General features: G+C 41.8%; 2 protein-coding genes and 1 pseudogene across 3 annotated transcripts in view; all 3 read right to left on the minus strand.

The window, feature by feature from the left end:
* LOC117663200 (uncharacterized) overlaps positions 1-9,292 on the minus strand; it is a 163,517-nt gene extending 154,225 nt beyond the window's left edge. Inside the window, exon 1 of the mRNA XM_060688351.2 lies at positions 9,231-9,292. The gene's annotated coding sequence lies outside the window, so the exon portion shown is untranslated. The remainder of the gene's footprint in view (positions 1-9,230) is intronic.
* LOC117657051 (uncharacterized) overlaps positions 1-27,659 on the minus strand; it is a 72,582-nt gene that overhangs the window by 32,812 nt on the left and 12,111 nt on the right.
* LOC132710905 (uncharacterized) lies at positions 1,267-27,368 on the minus strand (annotated as a pseudogene). The gene is made up of 3 exons (XR_015731999.1): positions 26,742-27,368; positions 20,300-22,346; positions 1,267-5,103 (listed from the first exon to the last, which is right to left on the minus strand). The product of XR_015731999.1 is annotated as an uncharacterized LOC132710905 (transcript).

Below are 27,659 nucleotides of genomic sequence, written 5' to 3' on the forward strand. Positions count from 1 at the left end.
TTGGAAACATTTCTCTTACCACAAATAGACAAGTCATCTACTCTTGTTAAGCCCCCTTTTCTAGCCCTGCTGGGTATGTGACTTTCTCACTTTGACCTAATGGAGACTTCTGTGTATGCAAAGTTATAGACACACAAGGCATTTAGCATCAGTGTGCTTGGAAGCATCTCTGGGCAGTACAAATGAAGTTGCCTCCCTTTGAGCCTCTGACCCACTGATCCTCCTAGGTCCTAAATCCTTGGGAACCACAAGAAATCAGCCATAAAGTTTTGGGGAGGTTTTGATCTCCACTGAGTCACCCCTAAGAAAGTGCAAAATCTATACATCAGCTTTCTGCAAACTGCTGCCCTCCAAGTCTTTTGCCCAAAATTTGGGAGTAATAAGACTGAAATCTAACTCCTTCACAGATTGGAAAGGCTGCTCTGAGCAACTCTTTCCTCTAGTGAGATTTAGGTTCTGCAAGGATGCAGATAGATAAAATATCTCCTATCTAGACGTGATTTGGAAGCAAGGAGAGTGGATGTTTCCAGCTATTGGTCCATGTTTCATTATTCTATTGATAGGATGAAGCTGGAAATCATTTGGCGGCTGTGCACACAAACAAGACCTTCATTAGGGAGGTGGTGTTTACGGTATTCCCTAATCTTGAGAAGCTAAGTAAGTCAAGCTTCACTCTTCAAGGTTCGCTCAGTTGCAAAGATAGGTTTAGGGGAGTTATCCTGCACTCCCATTTCCCTGCCATTTCCTTGGCAGGGTTTTTTGAAAGCAGATTTCCCCATTCCAAGGCCTGAGAGGATGGGACAGGCCAAGGTCTCTGAGATGGCTTTGTGCCTAAAGCAGGACCAGAAATTAGTGTCTCTCAGGCTCTAGCTTGGTGACCATCAAACTGGGCTTTCTTCATCCCCACAAAATCTATACATTCAGCTGTTCCTACTACTCCAGCCCCAAATTCAAGGCTGCAGCTTTCAAAATACAGTATCCTCCAAACAACACCTATTTTCCACCTTTCAATCTCAGCTTCAAATCTTGATTCTGAGGAAATGGACTGTTCGTCTGAGTGGTGACTTATGGCTTTTGACGTCACCCTGTAAACTATGCCCTCCAACTCTTAGGTTGGCTTTATTTAATGTTGCTTGATATTGTTATATAGCCCTGTGAGATTCAGAGGCTTTGGGATTATTGAAAGGGTTTCCGACTCCTAACTATGATGAGACATAATAAAGATGGTACACTAAAATATGACACCAAGGAAAGAAAAAAGGAAAATTGATTAAATATATTTTTACTGTTTTAAATTTTAGAAATTTTGCATATGATTAAATTTGAAATCAGACTTAAGACTCAGGCGAAGACCCTCTTGGATTCTCCACACACACCTGGCCTGGTCCTGGCTGTTGGGTGTAATGAGACCTACTAAAAAAATTGTAACCTGTCTTTGGGAATGGTGTTGGGGAAATAAATCTTGGAATTCTTTGGTGTCTTCCAATCCCAGAAAAATCAGGACCATTCATCTGCATAGCTAAAATGTCACTTTTGCTGCCACAAATAATGTTCCTCCCTATATTTCAAGGATTAAAACATTAAGAAGCCCTGAGAGAGAAGCACTGAAAGAACAGGAAATGTCTTCAATGTGTTTACAGAAATGCTGACACTTTCCTTTATTTGTCTTTCTCAAAAGCTGCTAAAGATGCTTATGCAATGCTCTTTTAGCAGTGAAACATTACTGTACATTTCCCCCCCCCCCATCTACCCACCAAGCCCCCCCCCAACAAAAGTATTAGTATCTTGGTGCTGCTCTCACCTACCAGCTGTCAAAGGCTAATAAGGAGGCCCCAAAAAACAAAGGAGTTCACAGCAGGAGTTGCGAATAAACCTGGAGGTCCTGTGCACAAAACCACAATCCCTTTTCTCCTCAACTCAATATTCCTACAGCTCTTCTCCATGAAGGTCACCTGCATGGCAGAACAGCCTTTACATCTGAAAACTGAGGCAAGAAAGCAGCAAATGGAAGAGCGAAAGCAGGAATTGATGTCATTCAATGTAAGAGATTCACTCCCACGAATTCTCGAGTTAACAGATGGAATGGGCAGGATCCATTACATTTGTAACCTGAGGACTACCCATATCCAGCAACTTCTGCTGCTGATGGCCAGATGGCTATTATCAAACTAGTATGTTGCTATTTTTTCCTTCCTCCTTCCCGTCTAATACCATTACATATTTGCCTACAAAAAAATAGGCAAATCTCAGTTGGACTTTCAATGGGATATTAGAAATGAAATTCAAGCTTTCTCTACACTCATCACTTGGGGCATCATGTGGATTTTCTTGTGTGCAATAAGGCTGGAATGTTTCCTGAAGCACCATCCACATTCAGGGCACTCAAATAGTTTCTCCCCTGTGTGTATAAGCATATGATTTAAAAGGCTAGTCCTAATACTGAAATTTTTCCCACGGTCTGGACACTTCTATGGTTTCTCTCCTGTGGTGTATCACCAGGTTGGAATTCCAACTGAAACTTTTGCCAGAAACGGGACACTCATTCAGTTTCTCTCCTGTGTGAGTCCTCTGGTGCACCATGAGCTGGGATCTCTGAAACTTTTCCATGAACAGGTCATTCAAAGAGTTTCTTTCCTATGTGAGTCCTCTGGTGTATCACCAGGTTAGAATTCTTCCTGAAACATTTACCACAGTCAGGCCATATAAAGGGTTTCTCTCCTGTGTGAGTCCTCTGGTGTTCCACGAGGTGGGAATTCTGACTGAAACTTTTCCACAAAGAGGAGATTCAAATGATTCCTGTCTGAATCCTGTAGTGTTGAAGCAGGGTGGAATTCTTACTGAAAGTATTCCCACAGTCAGGTTTCTTGAAACACTGTCCACATTCGGAGCACTCAAATGGTTTCTCCCTTGTGTGTATAAGGACATGATTTAAAAGGCTCACCCTAATACTGAGATCTTTCCCACAGTCAGGACATTTAAAGGGTTTCTCTCCTGTGTGAGTCCTTTGGTGGTTCACCAGGCTGGAATTGTTACTGAAACTTTTACCACAATCAGGACATTTAAAGGGTTTTTCTCCTGTGTAAATCCTCTGCTGTATCACCAGGATGGAATTATCACAGAAATATTTCCCACAATCAGGACATTTAAACCGTTTCTCCTTGGTGTGAGTCCACGTTGCCATACTCGCTAAAGAATTTACCACATTGGGAGCACTTGTAGGGCTTCTCTCCTGTGTGAGTCCTCTGGTGCACCACGAGCTGGGATCTCTGAAAGTTTCCCATGAACAGGAAATTCAAAGAGTTTCTCTCCTATGTGAGTCCTCTGGTGTATCACTAGGCTGGAATTCTCACTGAAACCTTTCCCACAGTCAGGACATTCAAAGAGTTTCTCTCCTGTGTGAATCCTCTGGTGTTTCACCAGGCTGGAATTGTTACTGAAACTTTTACCACAATCAAGACATTCAAAGGGTTTCTCTCCTGTGTGAGTCCTCTGGTGTGTCACCAGGGTGGAATTGTGACTGAAATGTTTCCCACAATCAGGACATTCAAAGGGTTTCTCTCCTGTGTGAGTCCTCTGATGTGTCACCAGGTTGGAATGATGACTGAAACATTTTCCACAATCAGGACATTCAAAGGGTTTTTCTCCTGTATGTGTCCTCTGATGGCCAATAAGGCTGGAATTCTTACTGAAACTTTTCCCACAAATAGGACATTCAAATGGTTTCACTCCTGTATGAGTCCTCTGGTGTGTCACCATGTTGGAATGCTGACTGAAACATTTTCCACAATCAGGACATTCAAACGGTTTCTCCTTGGTGTGAGTCCACGTTGCTATGCTCGCTAAAGCATTTACCGCATTGGGAGCACTTGTAGGGCTTCTCTCCTGTGTGAGTCCTCTGGGGCACCATGAGCTGGGATCTCTAAGATAAACTTTTCCAAGAACAGGACATTCAAAGAGGTTTGCTCCTATGTGAGTCCTCTGGTGTTGAGCAAGGGTGGAATTCTGACTGAAACATTTTCCACAGTCAGGACATTTAAAGGGTTTCTCTCCTGTGTGAATCCTCTGGTGTTGAACAAGGGTGCAATTCTGAGCGGAACTTTTCCCACAGTCAGGACATTCAAAGGGTTTCTCTCCTGAGTGAGTCCTCTGATGTTTCACGAGGTGGGAATTCTGACTGAAACATTTTCCACAAACAGGACATTCAAATGGTTTCTCCCCTGTGTGAATCCTCTGGTGTTTCACCAGGCTGGAATTGTTATTGAAACTTTTACCACAATCAGGACATTCAAAGGGTTTTTCTCCTGTGTGAGTCCTTTGGTGTGTCACCAGATTGGAATTGGTATTGAAACTTTTCCCACAGTCAGGACATTTAAAGGGTTTCTCTCCTGTGTGAATCCTCTGGTGTTGAACAAGGGTGCAATTCTGAGTGAAACTTTTCCCACAGTCAGGACATTCAAAGGGTTTCTCTCCTGTGTGAGTCTTCTGGTGTTTTACAAGGTGGGAATTCTGACTGAAACTTTTTCCACAAACAGGACATTCAAATGGTTTCTCCCCTGTGTGAATCCTCTGGTGGCCAATAAGGCTGAAATTCTTACTGAAACTTTTCCCACAAATAGGACATTCAAACGGTTTCACTCCTGTGTGAGTGCTCTGGTGTGTCACCATGTTGGAATGCTGACTGAAACATTTTCCACAATCAGGACATTCAAACGGTTTCTCTCCTGTGTGAATCCTCTGGTGTGTCACCAAGCTGGAATTATGACAGAAAAATTTCCCACAATCAGGACATTCAAGCGGTTTCTCCTTGGTGTGAGTCCACGTTGCCATGCTCGCTAAAGCATTTATCGCATTGGGAGCACTTGTAGGGCTTCTCTCCTGTGTGGGTCCTTCCAAGAACCACAATAGACTTGTTCTGACCATAGGTTTTGCCACATTTAGAGTACTGTATGGCTTTTCTCCAGTCTGGATCCTCTCAGGCATAATTAGCTGTGATTTACAAGTCGTATCTTTCCCGCAACTGTCACGTCTATGGAGCTTTTCCACAAGTAATATTCTTGAGGAGGTCCATAATATGGATGATCCCTTCTTTAGCAGTGCTTTGATTCAAGCCGTTTTCTTGCTCCCAGAGCGAGGCCTGCAACACTGTCTGCTCTAAGGGCTTTCCAATTGACCTTTTCCTCCCCAGTAATTTCCCGATATTTCCCCCTTTTGCTCAATGGAACAATAATCTCCCTTGACTTTTCATGTAACGTATGCTTGAATTTCACACTCTACTTTTCCCAGCTAGAAATCTTGATTTTCTCTTGTTTCTCTCTCACTTGCTGAGGAAGATGAAGAACTGTGTGGCTGTCTGAAGGAAATGGAAAATATTTTGATTTCTGGACTGAATTGCTTTGCTATTCAGTGTTGCTTGTTGTCCTCAGTTGTCCAGAGGGCTCTTATTGCCATCGTCTTTGTCTATAAGATTCAAATAAAAATGTATCTTTAATGGTTGCAGAAGATGAGAAAAAAAGAAAAACATTTACATTACAATGAAAAATGATGAAATTCACTTGTTGACTAGGTCAATCACAAATTCTTAGCAATGCAAAGGATTTTTTCAAATACAGTCAAGTGAAAAAGAAAGTACACCCTATTTGATTTCTATGGTTTTACTTATCCGGGTATCATAAATATCATTGCTAGAGAACAGAAGAAAATAACAGAATTGGAATGGACCTTGTAGGTCTTCTAATCCAGCCTCTGCTCAAGCAGGACACCCTATACCATTTCAGACAAGTGGCTGTTTCATCTCTTCTGAAAAGCCTCCAGTGATGGAGCACCACAACTTCTGAAGCAAGCCGTTCTGTTGGTTACTTGTTCTCACTATTAGGAAACTTCTCACTGCTTACATAGTATAAAGAGGCAAAGTAGCAGCCAAGTACTGCTAATAAAGTGCCCTTGATCAATTGATCAGCAGCCAGGATAATTACATTGATAAAAGCCAAAGTTGTAGGAGTTTGCTGGTCTCTGGCATTGAGGTGTGTGTTAACACAATGCCAAAGTGTAAAGACATCAGCAATGATCTTAGAGAAGCAATTATTGCTGCTGATCAATTTCGGAAAGTTTAAAAGGCCATTTCCAAACAATTTAAAATCCATCATTCTACAGTGAGGAAGATTTTTCACAAGTAGGAGCTGGGGTGTGTGAGTCGTGGCCTGCGTCCACAGTGAAACAAAGCTTTCTTCGGGGATTTCCGAAGGATTGTCGATATCGCAGCCATCTGGGGGTGTTTTTGACTGAAGCTGTCCTGTAGGGACGGTGAATGAGAGAGGCAGAGACTGGCAAGGACAGGGAAGTTGCAAATTCCCTGGCTGGTTGGAAGAAGCCTCTCAACCGGACGGCTGAGAAAGCAGCCATTGAGAGTTGCTACAGCCACAGCAGAAGCGTGGAAGTAAAGGGAAGTGTGGATCATCTGAGTGAGATGCCTGCTTTTCTTAAAAATACAAGTTTCTTTTCATAACCTCCTGGAAATAGCTAAAAGAGGAGAAAATGGCAAAGAGAGAGGAGGAGGGAGTGAGAGTATGTCAGCTTCTCTACCTCCAACAATACAGCAGCGAGGAAAGTGGGTGAGCCTAAATTAAAGAAGAGAAAATTAAATGGATTAGCAGAATTGATTTGGACAATGAGAGAATAGCAGAATGACTGATTGAGTATTTTTAACTTTTTTAATCTTAACAAATGAAATTGAACTAAATTTAAGTGATGGAATGAAGTGTTTTTAAAAGGAAAAGCTTTTTCTACTTTTCTTGGGTGAAAATAAACTGCAGTACCACCTAGAGGCGCCACTGAAAGGATAATGAACTGAATAATAAAGTTAAATGAACACGTCAAGACAAGAATGACCTTGATAATGCTTGCTGAACTGATTAGAAATTGTTTGATTTTATAGACTGAGGCAAACTGAGAGCCTTGTTTATAAATTCAAGCTGAAATATTATGTGGTCATATTATGTGGAATACAAATATAATGTCACTCACGGGGTTTTTATATAAAGAAGTTCTTTTTGCAGATGCGGGCAGATGGCAATTGAAGACTTTAGAAACGCTATTGGAAGAAGGGATTAATTTAACTTGGTTACAGTATAATCAACTTCAATTGAGATGGAAAGAGGACCAAAAAATTGGTATAATGATGCATGAGGAAGAATTGGTTAGACATATAAAAGAGAAAGGTCCAAAGCATATTAAAAGGCTTTATAATGTTTTGTTAGAAAGGGATTCAGAAACTGAATTGGTTAAAGATTGCATGATTAAGTGGGCACAAAATTTTGCAGAACCAGTGATGTTGGAAACATGGGAAAAAATATGGGTTCAGAATGTCAAATTTACAGAGTCGCAGAATTTGAGGGAAATTTTTTATAAAATGTTTTATAGATGGCATTTAGATCCTAAGAAATTGTCGTGCATGTACCCTAATGTTCAACCAAAATGCTGGAGATGTGATTGTCTAGATGCCACATATTATCATGTGTGGTGGACTTGCAAGAAAGTGAAGGCTTTTTGGATAAAAATTTGGTGGGTTATGCAGAATGTTTTGAAGAAAAAAATTCAGTTTTCTCCACAATTGTTTTTATTGGGTATAGTTAAGGGTTTTACATTGGGTGAAACAAAGTTGATATTGTATATGATAACAGCAGCGAGATTACTGATAGGTCAATATTGGAAAAATGAAGCTATGCCTACTATTGATGAATGGACCTTGAAGATGGCCAGCTTTGCAGAGATGGCGAAGATTTCAGCATATTTAAAAGATCGCTCACAAGAGACTTATGTATGGGAGTGGAAAAAGTGGATAGATTATGTGCAGAATAAATATCAAACTAGGAAATATCAGATAGCTTTTAACTGAAAGTATTATATCGAGATAGAATAATTGAATTTTGTGAAGATGTGAAAAATATATAGGGGATGGAGGGGTTCAAGTTTTATAAAAAGGGGATTTTGATTTGGATTATATTTTGTGGAAGTCCGGGGGGGAGGGGTGGGTTGGGGGGGTTAGGGAGGGCTGGGGGGTGGGAAATTGGGGAGAAAATGTAATTGTAAAACTTTTCAATAAAAAAAAAATAAATTCAAGCTGAAACAGTGTACCTTTCGAAGTTTGCAAAAGAAGAAGTAACAGGAAAGATTATTGACAATTCCCATTCAGTTTGGCTTTTGGGATATTTTTTTTTCTTTTTCCTTTACTTATGGATAACAGAGTGGAGATTCTACTTGTTAATTTTTAGTTCCTTTTTCTTTCTTCTTCAGTTGCTTTTTTGTATTTAACAATTGGTTGGATTGTTTTTCTTTTTTCTTCTTTTTATTTTTGTCTGTGCTTTTTTTTTATACACAGACATTCCTCTTTTTTTTCTGCCTTCTTGGCTTTTTGGTCTAGTTAATTCCACACCAGAGGAAACTTGGTTAGAAAGTTTAAGGTTAGAAAAACCTGAAGATTAAAATCGTGAATGTTGGATTTGGATTGTAATTCTCTATTTTTGTATTGTTTTGTTTTTTGTTATCTCTCTTTGTCTCCTTTTTATTATTATTTTTTCTTTTTGGTTGGTTGGTTTATTTTTGTACTTTTACTTTTTTTTTTTCATTCACCCAAGGGGTGAATGAAAACACCTTCCGCTCCAGTTGGTGGGATTAAGAAGGACAGGACAGGACTTTTAGATCATAACAGGATTAACCTATCACTATTAAAATGGAGCATTTCAAACACAAAACCCCAAAGAATGTATAAAGGCTCACCTATCCCAACCCCATTTTGTCAACAACCTAAAAAAGACCAGAGACACATAAATCCGATCTTGTTGCCTGGAAAACATCAGGTCCATAAGAGAAGAATTGAGTTGGGGGGACCTTGGAGGTCTTCTAGTCCATCCCCTGTTCAGCCAGGAGACCCTATTCCGTCCAGAACAAATGGCTGCCCAATCTCCCCTCAAAGCCCTCCAGGGACGGAGCAGCCACCACCTCTGGAGGGAAGCCATTCCCAAAGAACCAACCTCCCCTTGAAAGAGGCTTTTTCAAGCTTCCCACCGGCAGAAATTGCAGCCCCCAGTTTCCCAGCCTGCAGCACCAGTGGGCTTCCATTTGGGGAGGGAAGGAACCTGCAGCAGCCGCAGCTGAGAGGCTTCAGCCCAGTTGCTTCTCCGCTTCCAGCCCAAGTTGCTCCCGGACTCTCCTCCCACCTGCTGCCCTCCACTCACCTGCCAGCTGCTGCTTCCACCATGGAAACAGCACAAAAGCCGCTCTGCACACCAACTTCCTCCCATCAGTCATCCGGAAGAGGAAGTTCTTCTGCGCGTCTCCTCTCCTCCCATCCTTTCTAGCAATGCAATACTCAATGGTTTAAAAACTCCTTTTTTTAAGCGCATATCAGGGATGGCACCATTGAATTTATGGCTTTCTAGGCACAGACGTTGCCTGACCGCCATCTAGCGACAGGAGGTGGAAAAACATGCTTGTCCAGGCGCCACCAAGTCATTTGGAAGATATCTTCAGTAATTACATGGCAGCAAGTCCTTTTCGACTCCTAGCAACCGACCTTTGCAACTGAGCCAAGTATTAATGCAGCCTAGGATTGTATTGGTTATTTTGGCTGCTGTCATTCACTGTTGGATCACATTTAAATGATTGTCCGCTGGGACTCCAAGATCCCTGTCACAGTTACTGGCATTAAACCACTTTATACTGGTTTAATTCACCTAGTTTATACCTATGCAGTTGGTTTTTCTTGTCTAAGTGTAAAACTTTACTTTTATCTGTATAATATCATTTTGTTAGATAGGGCCCACTGTTCAAGTCTGTCAAGTTTTTTTTTTGGATCTTGAGCTTGTCTTTTGGGGTGTTGGCAATTCCTGCTTAGTGTCATCTGAAAATTTGATGAGTTCCCCTTCTATTCCCTAGTCTGGATTGTGTATGAAGATTTTGATGGTCTAAACTGCAACCTGAAGGTACCCCACTGCTTTCTTCCCTCTATGAGAGTTTAGTTCCATTGAGGACTGCATGTTGAGTACAGTAGTGGGTTTCAAATTTTTTACTACTGGTTCTGTGGGCGTGGCTTGGTGGGCGTGACATGGCTTGGTGGGCGTGGCTTGGTGGGCATGGCAGGGGAAGGATACTCTAAAATCTCCATTCCCACCCCACTCCAGGGGAAGGATACTGTAAAATCTCCATTCCCTCCCCAATCCAGGGGAAGGTTACTGCAAAATCCCCATTTCCTCCCAATCAGCTGGGACTCAGGAGGCAGAGAATAGATGGGGGTGAGGCCAATCAGAATTGTTACTATCGGTTCTCCGAACTACTCAAAATTTCCGCTACCAGTTCTCCAGAACTGGTCAGAACCTGCTGAAACCCACCTCTGGTTGAGTACAATTTGTCAGCCAGTTAGAAACCCATTTTGTGGGGGTGCTGTCTATCCCACATTTTTCTAGCTTTTCCAGAAGTAGGTTGTGATCTGCTTTATCATATGCTTTATGGAAATCTTAAGGATATGATGTCCACAACATTTCGCTAGTCCACTAATTTAGTCATTTTGTCAAAGAATGAAATAAGATTTGTTTGGCATGATCTGTTTTTGATCATGTTGGTTACTGGTTATAATTTTGTTTGCTTCTCACTGTTCACAGATTTGTTGCCTGGATAAGTTTTCCAAGATGTTACTAGTTATTAATGTCAGGCAGATTTCTCTGTAAATTCCTGGATATTTTCCTGGAGGAGTGGTTGCAGGGATGGCTCAAGTTGGGACGGTGTCAGGTTTCGATGTCATCTCAAATAAATTGCACTCCCGAACAATTAATCTTTGCTGAAATATTCCATTTATTGAGTACAACAGATCTAAAACTGACTTCGTTGTAGCCGATACTAACCCTCTGACCCCCAAACCCTTCCCTTTCCGTTCCCCAATTCTCATCTTCTCATTGGCCATCTTCCAAGTCAGTCTCCCCAGCTTCTGATCTCACCCCACAGGAATGTTCCCCTCACCATCCCATCTCCTAGGAGATATTATCTACAGAGAAGTAGGTGAAAAGTCGAGCCTCGTCTTTTTATGGCAGCATCAGAATGCTGGCAGACGGATGATGATTGCGCCATGTGACAGACTGATGGGTACAGGGGCAGGATTTGGGGTTTTTATTTACTGACGGAAAACTGGAACTCTCTGATTTGGGTTTTCCCAGATGTGCCAGTTTACCTTCTCTAATAAATGGAACTTTGAGAAATGCCTGCCTCGGAGTTTTTACTTGGTATTGGGCACTTGCTGGAATGCTGACAATAGGGATATAGTGCTGGGCTGGGAGTAGGGAGATACACTTTGTGTCCTCCACTCAGTCAAGGAAAGTCCACATCCATACAGACCACTGAATTACATTGTTAAGAGTGTGCACTGCGTGACTACTATTTTGAGACAACCCAGGAGCAAAATACAGTACACAGAGGTTTTTCGAGCAGTGGTTTATCTACAAGTTATATATATACATACACATGCTAAGCAAAGCCAGGCAATCAATCAATCAATCTTCAACTATAACACAAAGCATACACGGAGAGAAAATACACAGAGAGCTACAATGGAGCTAGAACATGAGGAGGGAAAAGTTGTGGACAATAGTTACTAATCCACCAGCAGTCCTGGATGATGGGCACCAGAGAAGAAATGGAAAGTCATTAGCCAGCATAATTCTGGCTTTAGAGGACAGTCAGCTGATACACGTGAGGGGTCTCTGCTCTCTGAAAGAGTGCTGGGAGGTTTTGCACAGTATGTATGTTAGAGAGACTGTGGGCAGTAAAGTATTGCTGACAAGGAGACTGGGGGAGAGCACAACTGAAGCTGGGGGAGAGTATGTCCACACATCTGCAGGCTATGAGAAAGACATTCCTTGAGTTAGAGGAAAGATTCAATACCATCATTCAAGACACTCTTCTAAGTAAGCTAAACCAGCTACGGGTACCTGAACATACTTGTAAGTGGATCATAAACTTCCTAACAAACAGGAAGAAGCAGGTGAAACTAAGCAGAATCACATCAGATACCTGTACAATTAGCACAGCCCTCCCCCCCCAAGGCTGTGTGCTCTCCCCACTTCTCTCTATATGCCAATGACTGCATCTCTAACGATCCATCTGTTAAACTTCTGAAGTTTGCAGATGACATAACAGTGATCAGTCTCATTCGAGATAATGATGAATCTGCATACAGACGGGAGGTTGTAGCCTCGTGGTGCGACCGGAACAATCAGGAACTGAACACACTCAAAACTGTAGAAATGGTGGTAGACTTTAGGAGAAACACTTCCATACTTCCATCTCTCACAATACTAGACAACACAGTATCAACAGTAGAGACCTTCAAATTTCTAGGTTCTACCATATTGCAAGATCTAAAATGGACAGCTAACATCAAAAACGTCATCAAAAAAGCACAACAAAGAATGTTCTTTCTGCACCAACTCAGAAAGCTCAAACTGCCCAAGGAGCTGCTGATACAGTTCTACAGAGGAATTATTGAGTCTGTCATCTGCACCTCTATAACTGTCTGGTTTGGTTCTGCAGCCCAACAAGATAGACACAGACTTCAGAGGATAATTAGAACTGCCGAAAAAACAATTACTACCAAGCTGCCTTCCATTGAGGACGAGTCAAAAAGAAGGCTGTGAAAATATTTACAGACTCTTCACATCCTCGACATAAACTGTTTCAACTCCTACCCTCAAAACGACACTATAGAGCACTGCACACCAGAACAACTACACACAAGAACAGTTTTTTCTGAACATCATCACTCTGCTAAACAAATAATTCCCTCAACACCATCAAACTATTTACTAAGTCTGCAGTACTATTAATCTTCTCATCGTTCCCATTACCCATCTCCTTCCACTTATGACTGTATCAGGGGTGGGTTCTAAATTTTTTTACTACTGGTTCTGTGGGCGTGGCTTATTTTGTGGGTGTGGCTTGGAGGTCATGTGACCGGGTGGGCGTGGCTTGGAGGTCATGTGACCGGGTGGCCATGGTTATGTGTATAGGGACTACTCAGAGGGCTGAAAAAAGTCATTTCTGACAGGTCCTCGCACTTTTGACCGGTCTTCGCATTTATGATTGGTCATCATTTATGCTCATTGTAGCATTCTTAACAATGTGTCACTCATTTCACAACTGCTTCTCTTCACCATGGTGACAAGATAGGGCAAAAAATGTAAAATGTGAGGACAGTTGTAAGTTCGAGTACTGGTCAAAAGTGCGAGGACCAGTCAAAGATAACTTTTTCAGCCCTCTGAGTAGTCCATATGCACAAAAGGATTCAATTATTTCTTCAAAGTGCTGATGATTGCACCCTGGCTGGAAGAACTCCAACAGGGGAGTATTTCCTCCCAACAGTGGTGTAAAAAGCTTAAAACAACCCTTCCCCTTTAAAAAAGTCAAACCGGAAGTGATAGTAAGTCTAGGCATACTGCGGGAGGGGCAGTTTCTGTAATAAAGATTAGGCTAGGAAACACCACCAAATGTAATTAATCCTTACAGGATTAACCCTGTAAAGTGGAAAAAAACAAAAGGAGATTTCTTTTAACAACCGGTTCTCTGAACTGCTTAACTACTTAACAACCGGTTCTACCGAAGTAGAATCCCATCACTGGGTCTACCCATTTATTTTTGGAGGCACCTGTCTACTCATTTGTTTTCTTTTAACACTGATCAGCTGTAGGGCGGCCCCTTGAAGCCCCACGGCAAGAGTTTAAAGAGGAATGACATTTACACAAGGTGTATGTGGTGCCCAGTTCTTTGGACAGTTCATGGGACACTCTTGTGACTAGCCTAGAGTTCATGCAAGAGAGGGACTTAACCATGACATATTTGACCGTCAATTGTTGGAGGAGGAGCAGAAACAGCTGAAGAGGCAACCAGGAAAGGGAGGAGAGAACGTTCAGCATGGACCAGCATCTGCAACAGTCCAGGATGCTGGCAAAACAGCTGAGACAGTTTACACAGTGAAGAGATGCTACATGTGTGGTTCTACTGAGCATCTCCAAAGACACTGCCCTGAGAGGAGAAACAGAGGAGCAGCAAGACAAGTGCCCAGGACTACTCAACACATGAGGAGCGGTTCTCCAGCGTCGTTTTTCATGGCAGTGACAGCATTTGAAAACACCAGAAACACTTGGTTGTTGGACAGTGGGGCGAGTCAGCATATTACAAATGATCCACAAGGGTTTTCTGTTTTGAAATCAACTATGCAAACATCTGTTAGTCTGGCTAATGGTCAAAGAGCTGATGTAAAAGGGGAAAGTAACTTTTATGTACCGGAGATAGGAGAAACATTGTACAATGTCCTATATGTACCTGCATTAGATCATAATCTGTTAAATGTATCCAAGTTAGACAGGCAGGGTTATGAAATACTGTTTGCAGGAGGACATTAGGAAAGGTAGAAGGATATGTGCACAAGGGATTAAGCCACCTAGAGTCCTTTGGGAGTTGGGCAGCATAGAAATGTGACAAATTAAATTAAATTAAATTAAATTAAATTAAATTAAATTAAATTAAATTAAATTAAATTAAATTAAATTAAATTAAATTAAATTAAATTAAATTAAATTATTAAATTAAATTAAATTAAATTAAATTAAATTAAATTAAATTAAATTAAATTAAATTAAATTAAATTAAATTAAGGATGGCCTGTATGTTCTAGGAAGGCAGGAGAATAGTTGTGCATGTGCACTTATGAATGCTCCTACACATGACACTTGTGTACATTTGTTGCGTAGGGGAGCATGCGAGTTGCAGATGGCCACAGAAGATGCCAGACCTAGTTAGGTGGCATAAGCCACAGCAAAAGCCAAAGCAGGGCAAGTTGTATGTAGAGTGCACTGTTTGTAAGGCAGAAGAGTACAGGATGTATCCTGTAAGTAAGAAAAGTTCAAGACAAACAGAGTATTGCAGTTAGTGCATGCTGATTTGATTGTCCCTATGGCACCCTCTTTAGGAGGAGCTAGATACACCTTAGTCATAGTAGATGATTACAGCAAATATGGGTTTTGTTATCTGCTAAAAAGCAAGACAGAGGTATTGCAACAATTCAAGCAATGGGTAAAACTTGTAGAGCCAAGGTATGGTTATAAAGTATGCTAACTGCAAACAGACAGGGGAACAGAGTTTATGTCTGATAATTTCCAAAGATGGTTAAGAAGTTTAGGCATAAGGCATAGACATATGAATCCATATTAGCTGGCTGGAAACGGAGTCATTGAAAGAAGAAACAATGTGATACAGACAATGAAGGACTCATTACTTACTGATGCAGGCATGAGTAGAGTATACTGGGGGGAAGCCATGCAGACAGCAAATTATATAATAAACAGGATATAATGGAGATTAATGAGACAGAGTGTACAGAGTCAGTAAATAATGACCATAGTAGTAGTTCCAGCAACTATAGTACTAATGGTACTAGTAGCGTGTGTAGTGATGAGGGTAGGAACCAAAGCAGAAGGCAAGGACATAATGGAAAAAGAGAGCATCATGAATATGTTAAAGCATTCAGCTGTTCAGCTTTAAATGGGAGGAGTCTTAAGGTAATGATTTAATAGCTAACCAGCTGCTATAAGGCTGTAAACTGAGAGGATGCAATGAGAATGAATCAGCAGGGTTATCACTTTAAGAGGCTTTCTATATAAGAGTGGCCATGTGAGGACGTCTCTCCTCATGTTCTATCTCCATTGTAGTTCTCTAAGTATTATCTCTCCATGTATGCTTCGTGTTACAGTTGAAGATTGATTGATTGACTGGCTTTGCTTAGTACGTGTATGTATATGCACGCACGTGTAACCAGATTTATAGATAAACCACTGTTTGAAAGAAAAAACATCTGTGTACTGTATTTTGCTCCTGGGTGGTCTCAAACTTGCAGTCACACTGTGCACACTCTGACATACATTCACTAGCAAACCTGAGATGCCCCTGCACCCCAATAGTTGTATAAACTGCTTAAAGTCTTGTTATAAGTAAACATTGACAAGCTGAACTGGACCTGAGTGGGCACAGGAGGAAGAATCAGAGAGGAACTTCTGGACCAGTGGGTCAAAGTGTTTACATTCCCTGACCATATCTCACAGAGTATAGTTGCCATGCTGATCTTGTAGGCAGGGGTGAAATGCTACTGGTTCACACCAGTTTGGGCAAACTGGTAGCAATAAAAGCTACTGGTTTGGGTGAACCGGTAATTAAAAAATGCTACCAGTTTGTCTAAACCGGTATTTCCGACGATCAGCTGTGCCACACAATTTACATTTGCTAGAAAACAGGAAATCCTGCTTTCTAGTGAATCTAATTTGCGCGGCACAGCTGTTCCCCCGTTCTACTTACCTTCAAAAGGCTTTTTCCACACGAAATGCGCGTTTGTTGCACACTGTGCCTGCATGCACGTGGTGTGCATTTGGTGCAGACTGCATGTGTGTGCAGTGTTCATTTGTTGCGCACTGTGCATGAGTGCGCACAGTGTGCATTTGGCGCACACTGCATACATGATTGCAATGTGCATTTGTTGCGCACTGTACATGCATGAGTGCAGTGTGCACTCCCCATGTGCGTGGAGTGCACACTGGTGAACTGGTAGCAACCCACAGAGGATTTCACCACTGCTTGTAGGTTTCCCAAATGGGATTTTCAAAAATATTCCATTAATCATGAAGAGCCACAATGTTGTGGCCCCGCCCTCTGAGCCTGTCCCATCGGAGGAAGAAAGCTCCGAGCATGAGGAAGAGGAGTCAGCCAGGCCTCCCTCTCCAGGCCCCTCCCCTCTGGCATTGTCTCAAGTGCCGGCCAAGGGAGAAGAGACAGCTGATTCGAATCAGAGTGATGAAGAAACATCATTCCTGGACGCACGCCTCCGAAGGCGTGATAAACGTTTGCAGCAGCTTAGGAGGCGTGCTAGGGATTAGAACTGAGTCACTGGACCACACCCCAGAGACTATATAATAGAGGGTAGTGGTCAAACGATCCTTGTGACGAACAAAGCAAACCTTAGATAGTCACTAAAGCCTCGTCCGGAACTGCTGAGAGAAAGATTTAAAGTGTCGGACATTTGGACTCTTGAGTATTTATCTTTGTTTTTACTTTGAAAATAAAGTCACTTGGCAGACGGTGTGTCTATCGCTGCCAAGTGGAAGATAAGACCTGGGTGCGTTCCAAAGTGTTTCCTTAACCCTCGACTGGCTGTGTGTGTGTGTGTGTGGGTACGGGGACAGATCACACAAGAAATGTATACATCAGCTTTCTGCAAACTAGTGCCCTCCAAGCAGGGGTGAAATCTAAAATTTGTTACTTTGGGTTCTGTGCGCGTGGCTTGGTGGGGGGGGGTAATATGATTGGGTGGGCGTGGCCAATTTTTTTTTCTTTTAAAACCATTTTTTCTACAACCTCTTGACTAAGAGGTTGTAAAAAAATGTTTTCAAAAGGCTCTGAGGATCCAAGCTGAGTTCCGTGATCAGCAGGGGCTTTTTTAAAAAGCCTCTGCCAATCAGGGAACTCAGCTGGGATCGTCAGAGCATTTAAAATGAAAAAACCCTTGTTTTCTTTTAAATGCCTTTGACGAGCCGTGCAATCATCAGAGACTTTTTTTTTTTTACTTTTAAAAGCATTTTTTCGGCCGAAGTTGTAGAAAAAAATGCTTTTAAAAGTTAAAAAAAAAAAGCCTCTGATGATTGTGCGGCTCAGCTGGGCATGGCGGGGGGGCGGGGATTTTTGCTACCGGTTCTCCGAACCACCTGTCTCCATCGCTACTGGATCGGATGATCCGGTCCAAACCAGGAGCATTTCATCCCTGCCTCCAAGTCTTTTGCCCAAACTGTTTGGGAATAATAAATCTAACTCCTGTGGAGATTGGGAAGGCTGCTCAGAGCAATTCTTCCCTCTAGTGAGATTTAGGCTCTGCAAGGATGCAGATAGAAAGAATCTCTCCTATCTAGATGTGGCTTGGAAGCAAGGAGAGTGGATGTTTCCGGTTATTCTTCCATGTTTCATTATTCTATTAATAAGATGAAGCTGGAAATCATTTAGTGGCTTTGCACACAAACAAGACCTTCATAAACATTTATGGTACACCACCTCCCTAATCTTGAGAAGCTAAGTAGGTCAAGCTTCACTCTCCCAAGGTTCGCTCAACTGCAAAAGTAGGTTTTGGGGAGTTATCCTGCACTCCCATTTCCCTGCCATTTCCTTGGCAAGGTTTTTTGTAAGCAGATTTCCCCTTTCAAAGACCTGAGAGGACGGGAAAGGCCAAGGCCTCCGAGATGGCTTTGTGCCTAAAGCAGGACCTGAAATGAGCATCTCTCAGGCTCTGCGCTGGTGATCACCAAACTGGGCTTTCTTCCTCCCCACAAAATCTATCCATGCAGCTGTTCCTGCTACTCCAGCCCCAAATTCAAGGCTGCAGCTTTCAAGATCCAGTATCTTCCAAATAACACCTACTTTCCACCTTTCAATCTGAGCTTCAAAGTTTGGTTCTGAGGAAATGGACTGTTCGTCTGAGTAGGGACTTATGGCTTTTGACCTCGCTCTATAGACCATCCCCTCTGACTCTTAGATTGGCTTCATTTAATTTTGCTTGATATTGTTACGTATATAGCCCTGTAAGAGATTCAGAGGCTTTAGGTTCATTGCAAGCATTTCCAACTCCTAAATATAATAAGATGAGACATGATAAAGATAACGCACTAAAATGTGACACCAAGAAAAGAAAACAAGGAAAATTGATTAAATATATTTTTACTATTTTAGTGTGGTGCGGTGAACTAGATGTAGAGCTCTTGCTTCACTATCAGGAGGCTGTGAGTTCGATCCTAGGTAGAGGCAGGTATTTCTCTCTCTGGGCACAATGAGAATATATCTGCTGTGAACTCCGCACTGGCGACAGGAAGGGCATCTGGCCAGTAAACACTCAGCTCCATTCAGTTGTCCCAAAACCACCCCTCAAGGCATACATACACACACATACTATTTTAAATTTTATAAATTTTGCACACATTTCAATTCTAAATCACTTGGAAACCAAGAGCCACACACCTACTCTCCACACACCTACTCTGGCCCTGGTTGTTGGGTGTCCTTGATTATCACGATTGTGATATACTAAAAAAAGATTGCAACCTGTCTTTTTGAATGATGTTGGTGAAATAAACAATCTCGGAATTCTTTGGAGTCTTCTACTCCCAGCAAAATCAGGATAATCCATCTGCATATTTGAAGGATGCAGTTTTGAAAAAAATAAAGGAGCCCTGGGAAAAAAGTGAAAGAACAGGAAACATCTCCCATATGCTGGGAAGAGAGTTTGCATCACCTTGTCTCAATGTTTACAGAAATGCTGACACTTTATTTTTCTTTCTCAAAAGCTATTGATGATTCTTACGCAGTGCCGTTTTAGAAATGAAAACATTATCTACTCTATAATTTTCCCCAGGGGGCACAAAAGCATTAGTCCCTTGGTGCTGCTCTCAACCCCCAGCCATCGAAGGCTAATAAGGTGGCACCTGCAAGTGAAGGAGTTGACAGCAGGAGTTGCGAATAAAGCTGGAGATCCTGTGCTCAAAACCACAATCCCTTTTTTCAACTCAACATTCCTACAGCTCTTCTCCATGAAGGTCACTTTTGCAAGGCACAACAGCATCTGAAATTTTACACTGCTTTTGTCACTGCCCCAAACTCCCCCAATATATTTGCTATTCATATGGTATCTTCAACTTGCGTGCCTCATTCTTGACACAACCTGAACAGACATGCTTGGTGCACTGAATTCCTGGAACTGTTAGGAAAAAATGAACGTTGAAATTCCTCTACTTCTCTTCTCCTCTCGCTTTCTCCTTATATGAGGAGCCACAATCTCTTAACTATAGTCTGCGTGCTCCAGTCCCCAAGAGATGCTGACTGGAGAATTCTGGGGCTGAAAATCTCGGGGGCACCCAGGGAGAAAAAGGCTGGGACTATGCCTGTGGCATTTCTATCATCTACCATGATAAAAATACAAAGAACACTCCCAAAATATTTTTACATAATTGCACAATTTCTGCAAAATTAATATCCAGCAACTTCTACTGCTGATGGCCAGATAGCCATTATCAAACTAACATGTTGCAATTTTTTATTTTCTCCTTCCCACCTAATATCATTACATATTTTCCTACAAAAAAATCAGGCAAATACTATTACAAATTCTTTGTAGTCAAATTAAAGTCAGCTTTAAGTCTCAGCTGGACTTACAATGGGACATTAAAAACGAAATTCAAGCCTTCTCTATACTCATCACTTTGGGTCTCATGTGGATTTTCTTGTGTGCAATAAGGCTGGAATGTTGCCTGAAGGACCGTCCACACCTGGGGCACTTAAATGGTTTCTCCCCTGTGTGTATACGGACATGATTTATAAGGTTACACCTGGTACTGAGATCTTTCCCACAGTCTGGACACTCGTACGGTTTCTCTCCTGTGTGTGTCCTCTGGTGTGTTACCAGGGTGGAATTGTGACTGAAATGTTTCCCACAATCAGGACATTCAAAGGGTTTCTCTCCTGTGTGAGTCCTCTGGTGTATCACGAGCTGGGAATTCTGAGAGAAACTTTTCCCACATTCAGGACATTCAAAGGGTTTCTCTCCTGTATGAATCCTCTGGTGGCTAACGAGGTGGGAACGCTTACTGAAACTTTTCCCACAATCAGGACATTGAAAGGGTTTCTCTCCTGTATGAATCCTCTGGTGTATTACCAGGTAGTTTTTCTGACTAAAACTTTTCCCACAAACAGGACATTCAAATGGCTTTTCTCCTCTGTGAGTCCTTTTGTGTATCACCAGGTTGGAAATGTTACTGAAACTTTTCCCACAAACAGGACATTCAAAGGGTTTCTCTCCTGTGTGAGTCCTCTGGTGTATCACAAGGCTGGACCTGGTATTGAAACCTTTCCCACAATCAGGACATTCAAACGGTTTCTCTCCTGTGTGAATCCTCTGGTGTATCACCAAGCTGGAATTGGTACAGAAACGTTTCTCACAATCAGGACATTCAAAGGGTTTCTCTCCTGTGTGAGTCCTCTGGTGTATCACCAGGCTGGAATTCTTACTGAAACTTTTCCCACAAACAAGACATTCAAATGGTTTCTCTCCTGTGTGAGTCCTCTGGTGTATCACAACGCTGGACCTGGTAGTGAAACTTTTCTCACAATCAGGACATTCAAAGGGTTTCTCGCCTGTGTGAGTCCTCTGGTGTTTCACCAGGCTGGAATTCTGACTGAAAGTTTTCTCACAAACGGGACATTCAAAGGGTTTCTCTCCTGTGTGAGTCCTCTGGTGTTTCACCAGGCTAGAATTGGTACTGAAACTTTTCTCACAATCAGGACATTCAAAGGGTTTCTCGCCTGTGTGAGTTCTCTGGTGTATCACCAGGCTGGAATTCTGACTGAAACTTTTCCCACAAACAGGACATTCAAATGGTTTCTCTCCTGTGTGAGTCCTCTGGTGTTTCACCAGGCTGGAATTGGTAGTGAAACTTTTCTCACAATCAGGACATTCAAATTGTTTCTCTCCTGTGTGATTCCTCTGGTGTCTAACCAGGCTGGAATTATCACTGAAACATTTCTCATAATCAGAATATTCAAATGGTTTCTCCCTGGTGTGAGTTCTCTGGTGTAATTGGTGAGTCCATGTTGCCATGCTCATTAAAGCATTTACTACATTGGGTGCACTTGTAGGGCTTCTCTCCTGTGTGGGTCCTTCCATGATCCACCATGGAGTTGTTCTGACCAATGGTTTTGCCACCTGCAGAATATATGTAAGGTTTTTCTTCACTCTCGATCCTCTCAGGCATAATCAGTGGTGATTTGCAAGTTGTATCTTTCCCACAATTAATATTCTTGAGGAGGTGAAAAATATTCTTGAGGAGGTGAAAAATATGAATTCCTTCTTTAGTGGTGCTTTATATTTAGTGGTGATTTTCTTCCTCCCAGAGTGAGGCCTGTAACACTGTCTGCTCTACGGGGCTTTTCAATTGACCTTTTCCTCCCCACTAACTTCCAGTTATTACCCTCTTTTGCTCAATGGAAAAATAATCTCCCTTGACTTTTCATGTAATACTGTACGTGCTTGAATTTCACACACTACTTTTCCCAGCTAGAAATCTCTTCTTGATTTTCTCTAGTTTCTTTCTCACTTGCTGAGGAAGGTGAAGAATTGTGTGGCTCTCTGAAGAAAATGGAAAATATTTTTCTGGACTGACTTGCTTTGGTATTCAATGTTGCTTATTATCCTCAGTTGTCCGGAGTGCTCTTATTGCCATCCTCTTTGTCTATAAGATTCAAATAAAAGTGTATCTTTAATTATGCATAAAATGGTTGCAGAAGATGAGGGGATAACATTTACATTACAATGAAAAAGCAAACATACCAAAATGCTCCAATAAGCTCTTACATTAATCATGATTCATTTGACATATGGAAGACCATCCAGATCCCAGTTCGAATATCCTTTCAATGATGACATTCGCTTGTTGACTAGGTCAATCACAAATTCTTAGCAGTGCAAAGGGTTGTTTTCAAATACAGGCAAGTGAAAAAGGAACTACACCCTCTTTGATATCTTTTGTTTTACTTATCAGGACATTTATTTATTTTATTTAATCTAATTTTTATACCGCCCTTCTCCCGAAGGACACAGGGCGGTGTACGCCAAAAATAAAACACATATATAAAATTTAAAAGCAATTTAAAAACATATTAAATAATTTGGCCCCGACATCATTAAATAAGAAAAGCAACCCATTAAAATTAATGTTTAGGCCAGCCCAGCTTGTTGGAACAATAATGTCTTGAGGGCATGACGAAAGGTGCGTAGGTCAGGGATCATCCATATCTCCGGGGGCAATTCATTCCAGAGGGCAGATGCCCCCACAGAGAAGGCTCTCCCCCTGGGGGTCGCCAGTCGACATTGTTTGACCGATGGTATCCTGAGGAGTCCCTCTCTGTGGGAGCGTACTGGCCGGTGGGAGGCTATCGGTAGCAGAAGACGATCTCGTAAGTACCCGTAAGTAAGTAAGTAAGTACATAAAAATATCATCGCAACAGAAAAGAATAACTGAATTTGAAAGGATCTTGGAGGTCTTCTAATCCAGCCTCTGCTCAAGGAGACCCTACACCATTTCAGACAAATGGCTGCACCATCTCTTCTGAAAAGTCTCCAGTAATGAAGCACCACAACTTCTGAAGGCAAACCGTTCTGCTGATTAATTGTTCTCACCATTTTAAGAACTTCTAAGGACCAATTGATTTTTACTATGTCCGGATATATAAAATCATAGAAGTCAAGGAGAGTGTACTTTCTTTTTCTCATGACTGTTTATCTGGAAATCTTGAGGAGAGATTATACATTTGGAGATACATATATTCAGAGAGAAATAAAAATACACACACCTACAATATTGAGAAAATCCATGTCTTTCAAGCCTGAAAAATATCTCAAAATGGTTACAGTCAAACTTTCTATGCTAATGTTAATCAGCATAGATGATTGCTCAAATGTTGAGATGGCAAAGCTGAAGTTCAGACTTCAACAGGCTTCTGAGGCCATGGAAACATTCACAGGAAACCACTAGCCTGTGGATTAGACATGTGACCAAAACCACAGAAGGCATGCTTGGCTATTTTTATAATTTCTATGTGTCTATAACTTATCTGTCATGTGCCAGTTGCCTCTTACTGTATGTAATGAAGTGAAAGCAAAAAATTTATAAATATCTGGGTTCTTTCCTTCTTAAGAGGGACCCATCTTTATTCAGACAAATAAATGCCTGAACACACCTATCAACACACACACTTGGACTCTGTCTTTTATTTTATCAAGCCACACCTGTCAATATGCACAAAACTAGCTTTACAGATGCGGGAGTTTTAATTAATGAAATAATGCCTAGAGCCTCTGCAAGATTTGAAGTACCAGTTTTGCCCATGGAAGCACTGAGCTCCAGTAAGGGCAGAAAATACTTTCCACAACCCCTTTGGTGACATCCTGAAGTAGTTCTCACTTACTGACTGCAACTGGGATTGGCATCTGTGTCACTAAGCAGCCCGATCATGAAGCATGATTTCAAATGACAGTGACAACTTACATCTGTTCCTATGCAGCTCTTAAACAAATCACAAAGGTCACATATCGGGATTGAGTGTGGGATACTGAAACCATAATATAAAAGTGCATCAGTTGCCAGAATCCAAATTGGTGCAACTCCTTTTCCTGCACCTTCATAACTACGTGTGCTTCTACAATGCCATGGTAACTTGAAAGGCTCAGTGAATCAATGGTAAGTGAAGACAACCTATGCTTGTCCTTGATCGAGTAATAGATCCCCCCTCACCCCCATTCCACCCCTCCTTCCTCATATGTCCTTGATTTTAATCTTTTTTTAAAAAGTTTTTTATTTTGAAAACATTAAAAACAAGACACAAACACATAATATTTGTATACATATCACTTTTCCCTACAGCTACTTCGAAGTGATCCTTTCTTACTATTTACATCTATTCACATGTATTTTAACTTTATCTTATTCAACAATTTATTTTCCATCATTCTTTCGTCTAGATTGTACTTTGATCGTCACCATTTTTTCTCCCCTCTCTCCTTTATTCCTCTTTCTCATTTTTCCTATTCTCCAACCATTCATACCACCTACATCACACTTTGTAATATTCTGTATCCTCTTTCTCCTTGATTTCTTTTGTTAATTTGTCCATTAGACTGGGCTAATCTATTCACAAACAAAACACCTTCAGCTCCAGTTGATGGGATTAAGAAGGACAGGACAGGACTTTTAAGACATAACAGGATTAACCCAGGACCATTAGAATAGCAAAAGGCTACATTGCACAACCCCCTGGAGCATTTCAAACACAAAACCCCAAAGAATGTATAAAAGCCCACCCATCCCAACACCATTTTGTCAACAACCTAAAAAAGGCCAGAGGCACATCAGTCCGACCATGTTGCCCGGAAAACATCAGGTCCATAAGAGAATAATTGAGTTGGGGGGACCTTGGAGGTCTTCTAGTCCATCCCCTGTTCAGGCAGGAGACCCTATTCCGTCCAGAACAAATGGCTGTCCAATCTCCCCTCAAAACCCTCCAGTGACGGAGCAGCCACAACCTCTGGAGGGAAGCCATTCCCAAAGAATCAACCTCCACTTTAAAGAGGCTTTTTCAATCTTCCCACCAGCAGAAATTGCAGCCACCAGTTTCCCAGCCTGCAGCACCAGTGGGCTTCCATTTGGGGAGGGAAGGAACCTGCAGCAGCAACAGCTGAGAGGCTTCAGCCCAGTTGCTTCTCCGCTTCCAGCCCAAGTTGCTCCCGGACTCTCCTCCCACCTGCAGCCCTCAACTCACCTGCCAGCTTCGACCCTGGGAAGAGCACAAAAGCCGCTCTGCACACCAACTTCCTCCCATCAGTCATCCGGAAGAGGAAGTTCCTCTGCGCTTCTCCTTCCATCCCATCCTTTCTTGTAATGAAGGGCGGTATACAAATTTAACAATAAATAAATAATGTACTAAGAGATTTTAAAATGTTTAAAATAAAAGGCCTTCTCTGTGGGGGCTCCCACCCTCTGGAATCAACTGCCCCCAGAGATAAGGAGAATCCAAGACCTCCGTGCCTTCCGCCGTGCCCTTAAAACTTTCCTTTTCCAACAAGCCGGGCTGGCCTAACAAATCCTTTTAAATGATTTTAAATTCGTTTGTCTTTTTAAATTTTGGGCCAAATTGAGATATTTCCTTTTAATCTGTTCTTAATTTATGTATTATGTATTATATATGTATGTGTTTTTACTTGGCTGTACACCGCCCTGAGTCCCTAGGGAGAAGGGCGGTATATAAATTTGAAGTAAAATAAAATAAAATAAATAAATTATGGTTTGTTTGTTTTTTCAAATGTGAAATGTGATAAAAGAATTTATAAAAAGAAGGTTGAAGTGTAATTTTTAAAAGGGGAGTTAACAAGTGTGAGAGAGTTTTGAATTCTGTAATAGCATATTTTAGCTTATGTTTGTTAAATGCTATATCCTCTTTTTGCTCTGGGAAGTCGGGGGGGGAATTGGGGAGGGGGGGTTGGGGGGGATAAAATGATGTATGATAATTGATTGTGTAGTGTTTGATTGTTTGAATATAAAAAATAAAAAACTTTTGTCTTTTTTTTTTTTTTAATTTGATTTATATGCCGCCCTTCTCCGGAGACTCAGGGTGGCTTACAATGCGCTAAGCAATAGCCTTCACCCTTTTGTATATTTATACAAAGTCAGCTTATTGCCCCCACAAACTGGGTCCTCATTTCACCTACCTTAGAAAGGATGGAAGGCTGAGTCAACCTTGAGCCTTGGCGAGATTCGAACCCTGCAGTAATTGCAGGCAGCTGGTCTTAATAACCAGCTTAATAACAGGGTGCCTTAAACCCCTGTACTACCAAGGCTCTTAAAAAAAAAGAAAGAAAAAAGAAAAAAATAACTTTATTGTCATCGTACATATATGCATAGTATATCCATACAACGAAATTCACTTAACACCGAAAGACCAGGTCCAACACACATAACAATCCCCAAACCCACCACAAATTCCCCGCCCCTAAACCACCCAGACATCCACACAACAGACCAAGCAAGTAAAGATTTGCTCCCGGACTCTCCTGCCAGCTGCCCTCCACTCACCTTCCAGCTGCTGCTTCGACCATGGGAAGAGCAGAAAAGCCGCTCTGCACTCCACTTTCCTCCTCTGATCCGGAAAGAGGAAGTTACTCTGTGCTTCTCCTCTCCTCCCATCATTTCTAGAAATTCAGTGTTGATGCCTTTCTAGGCACAGATGTTGCCTGACCGCCATCTAGCGACAGGAGGTGGAAAAACACGTGTGTCCCTTCACCAAGGCGTTTGGAAGATGTTTCCATTGATTATATGGCAACAGGTCCTTTTCGACTCCTAGCGATCGCCCTTTGCAACTGAGCCAAGTGAAAAAGTGAAACGTGACGCTACCTACCTTCGTTTTTGGTACCTATGGGTCGGTCTTGATGCCTGGCCTTGCAGTTTCCTTGGCAAGGGTGTTTGGGAGGGGGTTCCCCTCCTTTCCTGCTTCCTAAGCTTGAGAGGACTGGCCAAAGTTGAGCAGATGGTTTTGCTCTTCAGGTGGGACTGGAACTGAGCGTTTCTCTGTCTCTAACCTGGTGCCTTCACCACTACACCAAACTGGATCTTCTTCCTCCCCATAAAAAACACCCATTGACCTGTTCCTGCTGCTCCCACAGCAAATTCAAGGCTGCAGCTTTCAAAATCAATGAAACAATCAATGAATCAATGAATAGATAAGAGTTGGAAGGGACAATGGAGGTCTTCTGTTCCAACCCCCTGCTCAAGCAGGAGACTATACCATTTCAGACAAGTCCATTTTTAGATTTATTGCTTGGATATGTTTTCCAAGATATTACCAGGTGTCAGGCTGATTTGTCTGTAAATTCCTGCATGTTTTTTACCTTTTTGAAGGTAAAAATCAGCTCTTTTCCAGTCCTCAGTTACAGGTAGTCCTGAACTTACAACCACAATTGAGTCCAAAATTTATGTTGTTAAGTGAAAAACTTG

The sequence above is a fragment of the Pantherophis guttatus genome, chromosome 2 (genome assembly GCF_059756535.1).
Source record: "Pantherophis guttatus breed Tessera chromosome 2, ASM5975653v1, whole genome shotgun sequence".
Lineage (NCBI taxonomy): Eukaryota > Metazoa > Chordata > Lepidosauria > Squamata > Colubridae > Pantherophis > Pantherophis guttatus.